Below are 18,628 nucleotides of genomic sequence, written 5' to 3'. Positions count from 1 at the left end.
ATAGATGAGACCCAAGACAGTTCAGTAATCTGTGTCTAGAGCTGAAAAGATCTTGTAGAAAAGAAGGGGTGAGAGATTCAAAGTGCTCCAGAGTCTAGGATTCATCTCACATGTTTCACATCTGGAATCTCCCTAGTAGCATTTTCTGTAACAAGATACGAAGAAACCAGGTCAGTAGGTCATGATGGGAACAGCTGTGCTGAGAGAGAGCAAATCTGTGGGATAACTGTGGGCAGCCTTCCCTGGAGACTCTTTTTGGCATGATCTTGAGTAAGAAATGTGCCCAGACCACGTGGTTATCCTGCCCTAGTCAGGGAGAAGACAGGCACTAGGCCCAAAAAGCTGTCTTCATTATATCAGTCAGCTATATACAGTTTTCTGGCGTTTGGCTTCATTCCACATTTTTCAGCACTTCTGTAGTAATGTTCTTCTTTCCTGCCTCCTGCTGGAGCAGAGGAAAGGTGAAGAATTTATCAAAGTGCCACTATTGTCAAAATATCATCCTGCAGGGGGCATCACATGAACAGGGTAGCTGCCATTCTCCTGCCAACAGATTCTGTGCAGACCCCTTCCTTTGTGCTCTCCATGCACCCAGAGCAATAAGATGTAGACTTCTGTGGGACACCGTACCCACCACACTGCCAATCAAGCTGCCTACAGTATGATAGAAAGTGTGTTGTTAAAGTGCTTCCGGAGGGGTAAATATCAAAGACACTCTTTTATGGAATCACAGTCACAACTCCCGAGTTAGGGTGGTGGGAGGCTTCAGTGTCTGTCTGTATTTATTTACCTATCTGACATATTTCTAAGGAGCTCATCGCCCTAGTGTCTTGGCACCTTTAATAGCTATAATTTGAGAAAATACATGTTTTCTTAAATTAGGGAATAATGCTCTGCTTTTCCCTCATGTCATCCAGTGCTACTGCCTTAAAGAATACTAGTATCAAAAGAGAAGCGGCCAGAGGGAATCCATCATTAAGAAATAGCTCAAACTAGGAAATGCATCTTCCATCATGCCCTAACAGTGGCAAGATGTGAGCTTTGATAGATTTCTGTGGGGAGCTAATTCCTGATTGAACAGCCTGCTGCCAGTAATGTCTGACCCCCAAAATTCAACGCTGGGAACTGAACAACAGCCAGGTCATCTGTGTGGGCTGCAACTGCTGCAATGGGATGCAGAAGTGGTCTCTAAGATTGCCAGAGTCCTGAACCATTTAGGGCTTTAAAGATCCTGACCAAGACCATGAATTGCATCCAGAAATGAACTGACAGCCAATAGAAAGCATAGTACTGGTCTGACATGGTCTCGTCAGTGGTCCTAGAGAAAGCAGACCAACACATTCTGTAGCTTCCAGTTGGCTCCAGGTAGAATACAGTGTAATAGTTTAGCACAGAAGTACCAAAAGTCTGGATGACCATTGCTAGACTCGCAGCTAAAAGGAAAGCACACACTTGTTTGGCCAGCTGAAAATGACAAGGGCATTTCTGGCCTGCTATTGGAGAATCCAGAGCAGAAATGAGTCCACAAAGATGCTGGGATCACAGGGCAAATTCCATTAACTCAAAGTGAAGTTACACTTCCTCAGAATGCTTCTTCTAGATAGCTTTGCTTCTTATCTAGAACGAGCCTTATCCATCTAGTCATAGCCACCTCAGCCAGCTACAAGAAGAGCAGAAAAATGGCATTGTCTGGGTCCATTTTCCACTCTAAACCCTGTTTTGACACTGTTCATCTTTCTCAGGAAAATTCTTTCTAACCTGAAACTTCTGCTCAGTCACCAGATTATAAATGTTTACTAGACCCTGGAACTAAGAGTCAAAGGGGGATCTGAGACATCAGTCTGCACTGCTATTCTAGTTAAGTGTTTGTGTCTCTCACTCTGGGAGCACTGACAGTCTGGCAATGTGTCTCACCTCATGTTGTGGTCATTCCCCCGTAGTAACCATTCCGGGTTTGTGTGGTTCCACTGTTGTCACCAGATGCCTCATAACAACATGTTCAAACAACCCAGCTGCCTCATGCTGTGTGGCTTCTTCTGTCTCTCTTCCTATGGTACAGTCAGTTTAAGTTGTTTACAGGAAGAAAGGGATGGATATTGATTGCTTTCTGCACCACATCTGCTGATGAGCCCATTCCCCTCATTTCCCTCATACATATATTATACACACACACTGCACAGGCCTTCCTCCATGTAGCTTTAAATTTGCATTAACCAAAGGGGTATCCTTGTTGTTGCAGTGGAAGTGGGGGAAATGCTTTCTCTGGTTCTAGAGAAAGTTTTGCCCATCTGAAATCCCCAGTGTCTCCTCTGCTCAGAGCTGGGCTGTGACTGAAGAAACCTGAGATGGCCTAGGAGTCTGCCTAAACTGTTTGAAGAGTTAAAACTCTTTCTGAATGCTGGCACCTGGGAATCCTTTAATGACTTAGATGGTGCTTTGGGCAGACTGAATATCAACTTTCAGCAACAAAGGCCCTCAAAATATTATTTATTTATCTGACTTAAATACTTAAAGTATTCCATTGCTATGCCCCACCTCCTGCCTTTCTACTGGATGTCATGAGACCAAATTCTGCTCTCAGTGACACTGGTTTTATACCTGTGTAATTTATGTCCATTGACTTTAATGGAGATAGATTCACATCTGCTTTTCTGAGAGCAGAATTTGTCCCAGGCTGTGTCCTATGTAATGAAAGCCTAAACCATCACACTCCCTGCTCAGGAGGGTATTGTATATGAAATATTTAAAACATTTAATGGATTTATACCCCCAGCATAGCTATTGAAAATATACGTAAGCATTTGCAGCTGGGAGGGGGAATGTCATTTAGAGGAATGATGGACCACCCTGCTGTGTTTTATATCGTGTGTTGGGAAATTGTGTTAATCAAGTGAGCTTTTATTGGCCGGACTCTGTTAAGTTGCATTCTAGTTTAGAGACTCCCCCTGACACCAGAGAGAGACATAGGCCGAGGTTTCATGGGTGTAAGCGAAGCCTCACTCCACCTTTTTAATATCCAGATCTAGACTTATAATCCTCTGAAAATTATTTTCTGCCTCTCTCCTTCCCTCCTCGACATGTTTGTCCTTGTCTGAATCCCTCCCAAGTCCACGTTAACCCCATAAAGCACTGATCTGTATGAACTCCCCAAGCCCCCCTTTCCTGGTTTGATACATTTTCTTATTCCACAGTCTCTAAAAGATTGAAAAAAGTTACAGCAAAAAAATAGGCAAGCAAATGCTGGCCCTTCAGAGATCTCCTCAGCCCTGGGAAACTTGGCTTACATCTATCTCTCATTGTGTGAGATGTCTCTCACTGTGCGTTTGTACAGCACATAGCACCATGGGGTCCCAATCTCAGTGGGAGCCTCTGGACACTGCTGGAGTGCAAGTAATAAATCATATATAATCATTAATGACTGAATACAGCTTTGCTTCTGGAGACTCCTCTGTGGTGCACCACACTTCTTCCCCTCTACCTGCTCCACCCTCAAAGTCACTTACATTTTGCAGCGACTCTACTACTATCCAAGAAGTTACTTCAGATTTCAGCTGTGAAAGTTTTCTGGTGACAGTAATAGACTCCCCTCCTGCAAACCCCCAAATTCAGTTTGGCCCTGCGGCGGCACAACATGCTGCCACTAAACAACTGGCTTGGCCCTATATGCTGCACTCTTATGGCTTTTCACAGCAACTCCAGGGCTGTTAAATTTGTCATATAATTTTTTGGGACATATGCCCCTCATGATAGACTGCAAGCAAATAGTGCAATAGATTTACCCTATGATGGGCTGTGGCATCTGTGACACGTAACTCATGTTGCTAGCATATGAAGACCTGAAGCATGAGGACTAAGCCTGGAACAATGCTCCTGCACCGAGGTACCACTCTCACCGTCACCACTGTCTTTCAGAATCATGGGTTTGACATTACTTTGGTGTGGGCCTTTCTTCTGGCTGCAGGGGAGCCTGTCTCAGCATAGAACTCCAGTAAGGTCTAGAGCTGCTGCGCTGATTGATCTAGAGTTTCCATGTCTCCATGTCCACAAAAACCAGCCAGTTTGATTTCAAAATGTGGAACCACTTAGTGTTTCCTTTTCATCTGACCCTGGCTTTACATCCGCTCCAGTTAACCCAGTATCACATCTTGCATCATGAGACCATTTATCTTTGGAGTAATAGGATGCATATGGGGGAAACCCGATTCTACTGAAATCAGTGTCAATCTCCCCCTCCCCCCTGCCCATTGACTTCAGTGGAGCCAGAATTTCACCCATAGAGTGGAAACATTGGTCCTCAGGGTGATGGAACAAAATCAGCAAAATGGGCTGTAAGGCAGTTATGATAAGGCAGGTTCCTTGTGTCTCATGGAGAGACAGGAGAACAAGCCCACAGGTAGGTGGAAGAGCTCATGGATAGTGTGAGAAAGTTACAGTGGCCGTGTGATATGAAGAAGAGTTGGCAGATGGATTCACATCAGGATGGCAAGGGCATAAAATGAGGCTGTGGTAACTATGAGTACCATCCTTGCAGAGAGACCTTGATACCTTTCATCATTACTGATCCACACAGACACAGGCTAGGGGCTGCTGCCAGATTACTTCCTGTGAGAACACAGCACTGTGCAGGGCACTGGTGGTTACAATTGTATAATAATGCTATAGTCCATTGAGCTGATTGCTCAAGCCAGTGGCAACCTTTGCTGATGACTAGATACTTCTGTATGCCCTATAATTCCTGATTTGTAAACATTCCTAGATTTCCTACTCCACTGAGCAGCTGCCTCATCTATGTAAGAATATCAAGCAGGTAATTCCTGCCAGACATTAGGAATCTGGTTTTGGAAGGGTTGGTTTGCAAGAGATCTTAGCTTTTGGTATAATGCAGTATTAAAAAGCACCCTCTTGAGTGCTATAAACAAATAATAATGTAGTCATTACCCCTACGCCCCCCATTGCTTTTAGACTGAGTGATTCAATCCAGTAAGACCCTAAAGGAAGGAGGGGCAGTTACTGTTTCACATTTGAAGAACAAGTTTGATTTTTTTTTAATCTATCTTTTCTTGAAAGCTCATTATATGTTTGCAGGGTTTTGACCCTCTAGAATGCATCTGGGCTAGATAGAGAGCTCGCTCTCTCTCTCTCTGGGGATGGTGAACAGCTGTATACTGTGTATGAGGGACAATTTATGTGGACTGAATGTTTCGTTGTTATGGAGTTTGGATCATAATTAAAGGGACTAGAGGAGGTGGTGGAGGCAGAAGTCCTGTGAACCGAGAGAGCAGGGAATTGATGAGTAAGGAAGATTTCTGAGCTAACTCAGATTGGGAAAGCTTGGTAGACACTGCCCTCTTTGTACCACGGACAAGACTGCAGCTTCTGTACCTTCACCATTGCTAATCTTGCCTGACAGACGCTGAGGAGACGCCAGCAGTTCAGCATTGCCTCTTCAAGCTAATCTTGGTGCATTTGGAAATCATGTGCAAGTCAGGGGTCCTAACAGCCCCAAGACAAAGCATAGCAAACATTTATTCAGGGGTATTTCTGCTCATTCCATCCAAACGTGAGCACGGAAGGAGCCCTTGTTTCCCCTGCAAACATCAGTGCAGGTGCTCTGACCTTCCACAAGATCATTAGAACTACACCCACTTTAAGCTCTACTTCCTTTGAGGTAGGTAGCCAAGGGAATTGGGAGCCCCTCTTGTTATAGGACCTTGTGGAAGGCCCTGAACATATAGATTTAGTGATCGCCTCATTCAGTCACCCTCTCACTTCAGAAACATTTCTGTGCACACATGAACTTCGTCACTGGAATCACTACTACAGGAGTTCACATTCCTCCTCAAAGAACCACTCTTGTAGCTGCATTGGAGCCCCCTCTGTCTTCCCTCTGAGTCATAAAGAAAGGGACAAGAAGGGCACAGTTGGCTTTCAGCACATTTCTTGCAGTGTCACCTCAGTAACAGGAATCACCAAGGGAACACAGAGAACAGAGATGTTGGATGCTGACAGGAGAGTTTTCATATGTTGGAGAAAAAGCTGAGATGGGTTCTATGCTTGGAAATGAACATGGGTTGTGTCTGCCCTGGCTGGAGTGGAACTTGATAAGACACATGTTTTCATGGAGGAGTCTGGAGACAAGTATGGGCTGACTGAGCACATTTAGCAAAGAGGAATCATGCAGCTGTTCTGCCTGGCTTATGCATATAGGTGCCTCAAAGGTCCAGAGACCCTCTTGGTTCCAGGAACTAGTCAAAGAGGCAGCCAGGAGGGGCAATGAAAATACAAACTAAATAATCAGGAAAAGAAACAAACTGTGCTGAGTGACAGCTAGTCTTCAACGGGTGAGCTGTGTAAATACCACAGGGGTCTTGTGAATAGGCCATGGGAATCTAGTCCCTGGAGTGGGACTCAGTTGGGTCAGAACATTGTTCCTCACAGGAGGTATGTTTACTGTTGCACAGTGCCGGGTGTCTGCTGTGAAAACATTCCACTGCTGATCTCCAATATACACTGACCTCTCAGACAAGAGATGTTTCCTCCATGTGCCTGTGCACATCTGTCTGTCTGCGCACATCTGTCTGTGCCAGAGAAAAAAAAGTGTTCCAAACAGATCCTGCACTGGAAATACTCTGCTCAGACCCCAGACAGTCATGCACTCCAGCCCCACTCTGATCATGGAAAGGCCCAGGACAAAATAACGAGTTTCTCCATTTTGTCACTATTTCATCTGCTTGGTACTTGTATGGTGCTGTCTTTGTACCCACATGCTGTTACACTGGAAGTTCTTTGGGGCAAAAGCCTGTTATTTGGCACAATTCTCCTATGGTGCAGCACCAAGTACACTGAAAATGCTATACAGATAATAACATCATATCCCAGAATCCTCTGAGGAAGCAAGATATAAGGACCTGCCAGTGTGAGTGGCCTCCAGAAGAGGCAGGGAGCTTGCCAGCCCCATGATGTCTCAGTTCCTAGTGTCAAGTATCAGAGGGGTAGCTGTGTTAGTCTGGATCTGTAAAAGCAGCAGAGAATCCTGTGGCACCTTATAGACTAACAGACGTTTTGGAGCATGAGCTTTCATGAGTATTGCATGCATCTGACGAAGTGGGTATTCACCCACGAAAGGTCATGCTCCAAAACGTCTGTTAGTCTATAAGGTGCCACAGGATTCTCAGTTCCTAGTGATATCACTGCTCCTGAATGATGGTGTATGAACCAACCAGGAGGTCAGACTAGGTGATCATAATGGTCCCTTCTGACCTTAAAGTCTATGAATAACCAACCAAATGTGTCACCAGTCAGCCCTTCTCATTAATGATCCTCCTTTCTGTCCCTTCTGCCTTCTATCTATACCCTTTGTCTTCCTCTTTTTCTTTTTCCCTTGTCTCTCTCTGACCCCTCTCACCCTTCAGTTCAGTGACAATGTGCCTGGTTATGCTTATTCTCTATAACCCTTTTCTGCTGGCAGATTTGCCATAACAGGAAGCCCACAGCCACTTTGGCACTGGCTCCTATACAGGATCCAATAACCGTAGCAGAAGAGTTGGTCTCAGCCTAGAACCAAAGGAATTAGAGATTTCTATATAGGGTCCTGGAGAAATGCCACAGTGCAGAGCGAACAGAGGGAGAGTAACAACTGACTTTTTAGCATTAATCAGGTTTCCTTGTAGAAACCAGGTTCGGGTCAGAAAGCTGATATTTTAACAAGTGGCCCTTTGGTGCCTTCCAGTTCTGTTCCATGTGTCTTGTAGCTGCAGTAGCATCGTGACATTTGAACACACACTGGCCACACCATTGTGCCCCACCCTTCCTGTAGTGGCTCCATATATGCCCTCCTATCCCCACGCTATAGATCTGTAAAGTATGGACTATGGGAGAGGAAGGGTAGAGGACTTTCAGTCATCATTTTAAAAAATGCCACCCCAGAAATGAAGAATAAGTCACAGCAGTGTGCAAGGGTAGCAGAACTGGGGGATGGGGGAAGCTAGCGCCCATGCAATGGAAGCATCATGGGAACTGATATACAGGCAAAGAAACATATGTCACAGGTCACTGAGGTTGGCTGTGGCTGCTGAGGGCAGAGGTAAGAGTGGGACCCAAAGGGGCTGGAGCAGCCAGCACAGCGCCCATAGCAGGACAGGAGCAGCTACCCCTGGTGAGAGGCTCCACCAGTGGCGTATTATCACCTAGGCTAAAAAGGCCTAGGCCTAGGGTGGCAAATTTGCAGGGGTGGCAACTGACACTGCGATTCTACCAATCATAGTGCATAGTGAAGCCACCAATTCTGGCGCGACGCCATTTAGTAGACATACTCGCGAGAACCCTAAACATTAGTAATATGACCGGAAGGAAGAAATTGAGCAGTTCTCAGTTTTGGATCCATGCGCAGTCCCTGCGCTACAAGCGAAATCGCGCTATACAGACCTGCGTTCCACTGAGGGTCTGCAGTACTTTTAATTTATTTATAATAAAACTTGTAAATGTTCAATTATTTTAATGATATTTAGATTTATTTCAGTTCGAATTTGTAAAAAAAAACGAAAACAAGTTCATATGGGGCCGGGGCGGCAAAATCGTTAATCCGCCACTGGGCTGCACACCACATTCCCATTTCAAGCCAGCTTCCGCTGCCTCTGGTGGGGTGTGTTTTCTTTGAGTGGGGGCAGGACATTGGGAAGGGGCAATGCTACTAGTATTGCTGGTATACTGCCATAAGTGTGTGTGGTGCTATAGAAGAGGTCACTGCCCCAGGGACCTGAGAGTCTGAATTAGAATGGTAACCATGAAAAAAGAACAACAGAGCACAGGGAGAAAAGGGGACCACATGCCCCAAGGGTAGAGCGCTGCTCTCAGGAGAGCGCTCTCTGCAAAGTGCTCACAACAGTGTGTTTGTTTCACAGGTGGGGTGGGGGACAGGTAGTTTTGTCTTTATCCAGCGGGAGGGAGCTTGGCAGTGGGCCAAACAGTAGAGTGGAAAGCAGTTTGGAAGGAGGAATTTTGAAGAGGATATTAAAAGGGAAAGGGAGGCTGCCTTGTCACATGGGGGCCTCTGAGCCACCCCGGAGCAGGTAGCTCTGCTTCTTGCCCATTCATCTGAGATTACTTCAGTATCTGATCCATCCTCTTACCATTCTTCCTTGTTTTGTGGTAGTGCCTGGGGGCCTAACCAAGATCAGACTATTATTTATTATTTGTGTTTCCATAGTGCCTAGGAGTCCCAGTCATGGACCAGGACCCCACTGTGCTAGCCCCAAGGAGCTTATAGTATAAGTAGGCAAGACAGACAGAAAGCAGTAGAGAGGAAGTATTATTGTCCCTGTTTTATAAATGGAGAACTGGGGCACTATGAGATCCAGTAACTTACCCACATCTCGTGAGTCCTGATCCAGTGCTTAAATCACAATTCCATCTGTTCCTCAGTGGGGAAGTCAGTGCAGTCTTTGCAGAGAAGTGGGGTTCCTTATCCAACTGGAAATGGTCTATAAAACCCTTCTACTCTTGGTCATAAGCCAATCTCTGTTTGCCAGGGGTTATGAAGAGTCTAGGAAGAAACATCCCCTACAAGCATGTTATTCCATAATTGCTCACATTAGAAATTCTAATGTGAACTGATACTGGTCACTGACAGAGACAGGATACTGAGCAAAATGGACCATGGGGCTTTTCCAGTCTGACTATTCATATGGTCCTATATGCTTCCAGTGGTAACCTTGCTGATCATGACTGGGACAAGGAACTTGGAAGACAGGCTTGCTGGAGACTGAGGGTGAGATTCAAAGCTGTGCAGGGCATTTGTTAGGGCAATTGTACTACATACACTCTTCAAACAATGCCTGCCCTTAGCTCTGTCAGTGGTTGGAAGTAGCTGTGTGATGGACTCTGCTGGGAGAGACAGAAACATAGCTTGTTTTTCCAGAGGCTGAAGTGGTTGCAGCCACTTGTTGCACTGCAGGTGGGCAGTGGGCACCCAACTGGTGACTCATCTGAACCCATCAATTTGCTGTTGTCATCGCAGCTGCTGGAAACCCATTCCTCCATCCACTCTGTAAACAGAGGCTCATCACCACAAAGCAAAAAGCTTTCCTGGTCCCCCATCAGTGCAGGGAGCCAGAGAGCTTCTTGCTGAAAGCTGCCTTCTCTTTGCTTTCAGACTTGTCAATATTTACCGAGTGAGACTCCACCTTTTCCCAGCTGGAGCATGACGGCTTTGTCAGTCTTGCATTCAATGCCTGGACAGTGCAGCATTAACATTAGGAGGTGATGAGTGACTGGGCTGACATGACAAATGAGAATAGATCTGCAAACAGAGAACAGCAAACACTTCATATGGGGCTCAGGACACCTGCTGGGAAAGATGTTCCTTTTGCATGAATCAAGTGTCATATGAGGCTATATTAAAACTCCAAGAACCTGCAGTCCTGGAACTCCCTGATCAGGAAGGTACAGACCCAGGTGGAGGTAGACAGTGAAGTGGTAAGGTGGCACTGAGGGGAAAGGTGTGGTCTGGCAGTGGCGGCCCCAGGCACCAGTGCAGCAAGCGCATGCCTGGGGCGGCAAGCCGCGGGGGGCACCTTGCCAGTCCCTACGAGGGTGGCAGTCAGGCAGCCTTTGGCAGCGTGCCTGCGGAAGCCCGCTGGTCCCGCAGATTCGGCGGCAATTCGGCCAAAGGCAGCCTGCCTGCCATGCTTGGGGTGGCAAAAAAGCTAGAGCTGCCCCTGGGTCCTGGGGCTGAGCTAACAGGAAGGCTGCAGTACAATCCTATGGTTGTGCTGTTATGGAAGATACTTTGGCGTGACTCCCAGGGATTTAACTGCTACTTGGATGCTAGAGTAAAGCTAGATGGACTGGATTAGACAAATTTGGCCCAAGTTCTCTGACCCACGAGAACCCATTTATGTTCACAGATTCCAGTGGCTGGCTGAGTGGGTCAGGGAAGAGATGCTTGGGGAGGATATATGAGAAGAGAGTAAGTTGTTCAGTTTGGGTTGGTTTTTGTTGGTTTGCTTCTCACTTCCCACTGCCTCCAATCATTTCTATTTGTTTCAGTAGGAGGCTCTGACTACAACATGGTTTTCAAAAGTAACTGAGAGGCACAAGTCCCATTGAAAGCCACTTCAGCACTTTTGAAAAGCCCACCTGAAACATGTAAGTGAGAGGCAGCATTTTCAGGAGGAATTAGAGTGAAGAGAATGTGGAGGACAGGTATATGAGGAGAGGGAGTTTGTCTATTGTACTTGTAAGGAGCAGCATGGAGTAGGCATGAATCTGAGGGTGGGAGAAGGGTATAGAGGGAAAATGAAGAGGGGAGGCCTGAGTGAAGCAGAAGAGGGAGAGGGAAGAATAGGCATAAAGCATGCAGAAGATGAGAGGAAGCCAGGACAGGGATTTGAGTAAGGGAATGACATGGCCTGGGCAATGAGTAAGGAGACTGATTTTGGCAATTGAACTCTGCATAGTATGCAATGAGGTGAGAGTTGGGGAGACCAGACAGGAGAAGGTTGCAGCAGGGTCAAGGAGAAACACAGGCAAGGCTTGAACAAGGGTTTATGCAGTCAGCATGGAGAGGGGAAGTCTGGTTTTAGAGAGGTGGGAAAAGAAAACGCTGCAGAAAGATGTTGCATTTCAGCTGGCTGTTGGGCTATTTCATTTTGCAAAAACTAGGCCCTGGAACCCCACAGAAGAACGTACTTCAATTCACTGCAAATCCAAATGTCTAATACAGGAGGGTTGAAGCATTAAGAAGAGTAAAGTGTAAAGGCTGCTGGTCCACTTTCTCTAGAGTTCTTGTGTGCCTGGGCTTGTGGCGGGGGAAGGCTCTAACCTGTCCCTCATCTCCCTTTGGAGATAGTGCCAAGATCCCTTCCTTCTCTTGCCACTTCTCTGCGATGAAGAAATGTTTCTTCACCTGATTGGGAAGGTTTCTTATGTGGAGGCAAGTGGCTGATTTAAATTCAAGGTCATTCTCAGATTATTATAGACCAAAAATACCTGCCAGCTAATAAAACTGCCACCAGTGACCAGCTAACCCAAACACCCAGACTCTCTGCAGGATGATCAGTGCTGGTGATCAGCAGGAACTAAGTCTTCTGAGTGAAAGGCTGGAGACAGAGGCCTACACAGGCCACCAAAGAGCTTCCTGATGGCAACAGATTTAAGTCACAGTTGGCCTAGGCTGGATTGGAGCCAGTGACCTGGTGGTGCAAGCTTCTTTCCCATTATGGATCAGAAGGTTTCCAGTCAGTGGGGTCTATGTCCTGGTTTGCAGAGTGTCAGCAGGAGACCAGGATTCTACAGTAAATATCTTGTGGTTGGGGATTATTTAAAGTGAATTTTGATAAAAGGACTCCCCAAAAAACAAGCTACCCAAGGCAGGAAAGTACTTAACCAAGGGCCCTAATCAGCAATGGTCTCTGGAAGAACAGACTGTCTGAGAGGGTCCCACCCCAGCTGAACTGAGCTGACAGAGCCCCAGGCGGACAGCAGCTGCAAAGGGCTGCCTCCCAGGAGCAGAGTAGGCAGGCTCAGCCAACATCTGTTCCCCTTTAATCTCTTGTTCCTCTGTGTTTTGATGTGGAGCTCTACATAATGTTACACTCCCTGGCTCATCCATAGCCACTACCCTGAACTGCAGCTCTCTGGGACTGTACTGGGACAGACGAGCTCTTAAAGCACTCACAGCCATACCTGGGATGCTTTCAGAGGCTGCCCAGGGTACTTCTGCTGGTTGTACCTCTTCCTATCCTACCAGAATCCAGCAGTGTTCCCAGGCCACTTTGCAAGAGCTCAGCTGCAAGAGACTGGAGAGTTGTTTCTATTTCACTTCTCTGACCTCCCTGTTTCCAGTTGTTCTAATTACCAAAGACTCATGTCAGGACAACTTCCTGGGCTTCCTTTTATTCACACCCCCTTACACTGTCAATGTCTGCTACTCCCACAACTGCAAGGCCTCTGCCTTCAGGACGCTGGAGCTTTTAACCTCTTGTGTACATTGTTTAGTACACGCCATTACAATATCAGACCAGGGGACAGAATACTGAGTATACTCAGGACTGGTGCTAGGGTTTTGAGCGCCCTAGGCGGACAGCAATTTCGCCGCCCCGCGCTGGTCCTGCGGCTCCGGTGGAGCTGCTGCAGTGGTGCCTGCAGGCGGTCCACCGGAGCCGCGCGAGCAGCCGACCGTCCGCAGGCACGACTGCGGCAGCTCCATCAGAGCCATGGACCAGCGGAACGCCCGCAGGCACCACCACCACGGGAGCTGCGTGCTGCCCCCTCCGGCGGTGCCCTGACCCAGGGGACACCCTGGGCTGCCGGCTGCCGCGGCGGCGCCCTGACCAAGGGGACACCCTGGGCTGCCGACTGCAGCAGCGGCACCCTGACCAAGGGTCAGAGCGCATCCGTGGCAGCCGGCAGCCCGGGGTCTCCCTGGCCCAGGGGACCTCTTGGGCTGCCGGCTGCCGCGGCAGCACCCTGACCCAGGGGGCCCCTGGGCTGCCAGCTGCCACGGCGGCGCCCTGACCCAGGGGACACCCTGGGATGCCGGCTGCCACCGGCCGCTCAGACTCCCTCTCTGTCCTAGCAGCAGGGCTGCTCAACCATTTAAAAAAAAGTTGGGGGGCACTTTTTGGCACCCCCAAATCTCAGCGCCCTAGGCAACCGCCTAGTCCGCCTAAATGGTTGCACCGGCCCTGAGTATACTGAATCCTAAAGATCTTCCACAAAGGCTGTGTGCTTGGTCAGCTTCTGTTCCTTCCCCTGTGGGAGTTCAGTGAGGCACTGGGAGAGGAGCCGAGGATGATGTCCTACTGAAAGGAGACAGTAGGAGACAGGAGCAGCTGCTGTCACATAATAACCCTTCCCCATTCAACCCCCCACCAAGATGGCTCACAAAGGAGCCTTCAGGGCTAGGGGTTGAAAAATGAAGGTCTCCCAGTGATGCTGAGAGTGTCTACAGAACCTACAGGGGGTCTGGGAGAGGGAAGTGGTCTCTTCCCCAGACAATGTGAGAAACCTCAGCTAATGCTATAATTTCCTGCCTGGCACTTCATGCTGTCCATTCTGATCCTCTGGGATCAGGAAGCACAGAAGGATAAAATAGCCCTGCCCTCCACCTCCAATCCTTCCCCAGAGTGATGTGCCATGATCATTGCTAACCCTCAGCATCCTGGCAGTTCCCAGGGAGCTGAAATATGCAGGGTCATTGAACTCTGAGCTGATGCAGTGAAGCGCCTTCCTCATACACAGCGCCATGCTGCAGTCAGAAGCAGTAACACCTGGCAATACCATGGATGGGGAAACCATTGCAGAGGGAAAGGGAATGTCAGCAATACACAGTGGGATGGATTTCAGAGGCCAGTGAACCCAGAGCAGCTCCAAAGAATTGTGAAATTACCTCTCCACATCCAGCTGTAAACAAAGCTAGCAGGCGCCAGAGTCCCAAGTCCCAGAGCAGGGGAAGAGGAACAAAACATGGGGCCCCAGGCAGAGCAGGGGTGCTAATCTCTAGATGCACCATACCAACACCATCTCTTGCGGACCTAGCTCTCCGCATTGGTGAATGTACTCCCCTCCTCCCTAAGTCAAGAAGAGAAGGGATGGGACAATGGCAGCTTGCAGCGTGACCGGGGAGGGGAGAGATCTCACAGAAAGCTAAGCTGCTGTCCTGAGAGGCAGAGATTTCCTTCTGGTACAATGGTAGTATTTCCTCAACCAGAACTGGATAGGGATCTTCAGGTAAGAACTAGTAGATACTTTGACAGCTTTCCCTGCCATGGCCTCTGTGGTAACCAGAGGACACTGCTTCATCAGGGCTCTTTGTTACCCAAGAGAAGCTGCTCCCTCAGAGTCTCCAAAACTCAGAGGATACTGGTACTGCTGTTGAGCGAATGTATGTGAAGCTGTCCCTTTTATCTCGCACTAGAGTGACCAGATGTACCAATTTTATAGGGACGGTCCCGATATTTGGGACTTTTTTTTATATGGACTCCTATTACCTCCCACCCCCCTCCCGATTTTCACACTTGCTGTCTGGTCACCTATCTCACACTCTCAATGGCTTCATTTTTAAGTCTGGTGAAAACATAATATAAGTTCAAGTGAAAATCTTTAACTGCTTCTCCCAGGAAAACAGCCTGTGGGCAGGGATGTTGCACAGCCAAGGAGGAACCGCCAGGAAAAATAAAGACGCACCCAGCTTCGGCTTCCCCTTCTGCATCTGTCACCTATCCAGTTTCAGAACAATCTATGCATCCCTCTTTGTGCTCCTGTGATCTCCACACAGGTCAGGTACATGAGTGCATTATGGGACATCCCCTAGGCATAGCTCTGCAACAGTGGAATATGGGGGAGGGAGGTGTTCAGAACCCTACGCAAAGCTGTGAAGAACCTCTTCCTCAGCCTGGTTCCCTTCAGTCCCCCCCATATGCTTGTCTCTGTACTGCCTACTGCTGAGGAGCCTCGAACTAATGGAAATGGAGAAGCTAGTAAAGAACAGCCAGAGTCATTCCAGGAGCATTAGAAAGGCAGAGGCTTATGGGAGGGGTTATGTCACACCTGCTTTAGCTTGGATGGTAGAGGCCCGTATTGTGAGCCTAAGGGCCCAGCCTGGGTCCCATCTGTGGTGCTGTAGAGGGCAGAAGGCCTTGAGGCTCAGACCAGTCACACAAACCAACCAGTAGCTGAAAGGAGAGAGGGGTTTGTTCACTTTACTTAGAGCCAGCAGTTCCCACAAATAAAGGGGCATCTGCTTGTTTGGGCAAGAACAAAACATGTCCAGGCTAGAATCAGTGACAGAGTCTAAAACAAAGCTATCTGAATTTTAATTATTAACCTACCACAAACCTGATGGTGGTGGGCTGCGGATCTTGGTGGTAGTGTTCTTGAGGTGTGGATTCTGCTGCATCCAAAGACTGGGATGGGTTAGTACCCTGGGAGTGGGGATCTCACTGTCCTCAATGTGAAGAAATGTGGCAGAAAACTGAGTGAGAGGTTGTAGCTAAACCCATCTGCAGATAAATGTTGTTTCCATGGAGGACATGCTATCACTGGTACAGGACAGTCCTTTAACTGGAGCATTAAAAGAAGCAGCTTCTTGTTCCCTCAAATGGAGAATTAAAGGAGAGAAAAATAGATCCTTCTCCTCTGTTGCACTACTGCTGCCCCTCAATGTAACTGAATCAGTGTAACTTGTCTCATGGATTCCCAGCATCTGCTGCAGGGTCTCAATCTCTCGCTATTCACTCTCACTATACACATAGCAATTAACACACACACACACACACACACACACACATATAGATATAGATATATATAAAGTAAGAATCTGGAGCTGGTTGGGAATGGTATTTTATTTCCTGTGAAAAATTTGTGAAGACTAAACTATTTCATTTTTGCTCAAAACAAACTAAACAAAAAATATTGTGGATTTTTTTAGGTTTTCCTTGAAAAAACAAAACAATTTTCAGATTTTTCAAATTACCACCCATCCCACCCCCATCACAGCGGCCATCTGGGAGTTGCATCCCCCTCAGCCTATGAGAATGTTAAATATACAGCCCCCTGTCTGGATCCAAGGTTCTGCTCTAACGGGGGCACTTTAGAAATGGGAGGGGACCATATTCTTTCTTTTCCCAGGGCTCTGCAGTGGCCCCAGAACACCCTTTGTATTGGACTGTGCAGTGTTTTAATAAAATGAATCCCAAATCCTGTGCCACTGGGAGGCAGCTCTGTGGCTGTAATAATTTTCCTGAGAGATTAGCTGAGCCTCTTTTGCTTCCAGACGAGCATTTGTTAAGGGTCAGGCCACCATTTCACAGTTGCAAGGGGGCTCTGAGAACTCTGCACCAAAAGGAGGATCCTTGCATTGACACCTTCCAAGAGCCACTGTGGCTCCTGTTGGGTCAATTACACATCACTGAAGAGAGGTATCTGAACACAAGCGAAGAGACAGCAATGGGCAGACAAAGAGAGAGAGATCATGAGAAATGGTCATTTAAGAAGGAGGAAGAACTAGTGGCTGTGGGGGTAGCTCTCAGTTACTCCAGTCCCTGCTTCGCACAGTAGGAGGCACTGAAGGGAATAGGGCAGGAGCGCTGGCTGTGGTGGGAGATGCCAGCTATTTCAGTCCATGCAGGAATCATCCCAGTTACAGACTTAGTAAAGAGACAACTAATGAGGGATGTGATAGAGGTCTATAAATTGTAACTAGTGTGAAGAAAGTGAATAAGGAAGTGTTACTTACTCCTTCACCTAACACAAGAACCAGGGTCACCAAATGAAATGAACAGGCAGCAGATTTAAGACAACAATCTGTGGCACCCATTGCCAGGGGATGTTGTGAAACCCAATACTATAATGGGGTTCAGAAAAGAACTAAATAGTTCGCGGAGGATAGGTCCGTCAATGGCTATTAGCCAAGATGGCTAGGAATGCAACCCCATGCTCTGGGAGTCCCTAGCCTCTGGCTGCCTCTGGACAATGGGATGGCTCAGTCAATTGAGTGCTTGTTCTGTTCTTATTAGACAAACAGGAATTAGGTACACCGCTACCTCGATATAACACCACCCAATATAATACGAATTTGGATATAATGTGGTAAAGCAGTGCTCCAGGGGGGCAGGGCTGCGCACGCTGGTGGATCAAAGCAAGTTCTATATAACACGGTTTCCCCCTTAATGTGGTAAGATTTTTTGGCTCCCAAGGACACCGTTATATCTAGGTAGAGGTGTACTATAGAAATATAGACTATGCTTACGCAAGAAGAAAGGAGTTGGATTCCCTTCACAGCATCGTATCTAACACTGCCATGGCCTGGGGCAGCTACTCCATCAAGCACCAATCACCCAGACAGGTTGGCACCTGCCAACTGTGAAATGGGAGACAACTGCACAGAATTGGCCCTACCCACATTTTGCCACCTGCTTCAGGCATTTGGAGATGGTGCAGGCTTTGTTTTACCTCTCATGGAGACATGTTGAGTATATTTCTCCTTCCTTCCCTCTCTGCCCTGCTTTCACTGGCCCATGGTAACATTCAGGGTATTTCCCAGCCTGACTGTCCATGGAAACACACACTGACCCAAAGGCCATGCTGAATCCAGCTGCCCCCCATAGTCACTGCCTATAAACTTGCACAAGGCTGAGTTGAACCAGATTCTCCTATGTGCTCTGAGGGAGGGAGGAAAATCACCTTGCCAGTATTGGGGGGGTTCCACTCTAGAGGGAGGAAAGAAGCTAACTGGGTGAAAGTGTCGTGGCTTTAGCCCTGCAGCTTAGCTCAGTCTTCAGCACTGACGAGGTGTGATCCTGCCAACTATGTGAGTTCTTAGGCTACTGAATCTACTCTTTGTCTTGAGGAATCTACTGTGAGGCTAAGGCTTAGCCAGGGCTAATATTCAGAGCTTCTGAGACACTGCCATGCTAGCCTGCCCCCACACAGAACATCAGCCTCTGAGCCTCTCCATCCTATCTCATCCCCCCCAGCTCCCATCATGTAGGACTTCTACTTCTCTTCCATAGATAAAAGCTGCACATCCTCACAGGCTCTGGGGCTCAAGGTGAATGCCAGAGAAGGGGGGAAGATCATGAGGACAGGTGCTATTCAGAATTAGCCTAGAAGTTTAAGAGTCAAACAT

Source organism: Chelonoidis abingdonii, chromosome 3 (genome assembly GCF_003597395.2).
Source record: "Chelonoidis abingdonii isolate Lonesome George chromosome 3, CheloAbing_2.0, whole genome shotgun sequence".
NCBI lineage: Eukaryota > Metazoa > Chordata > Testudines > Testudinidae > Chelonoidis > Chelonoidis abingdonii.
Note: the sequence above shows the minus strand (reverse complement) of the source record.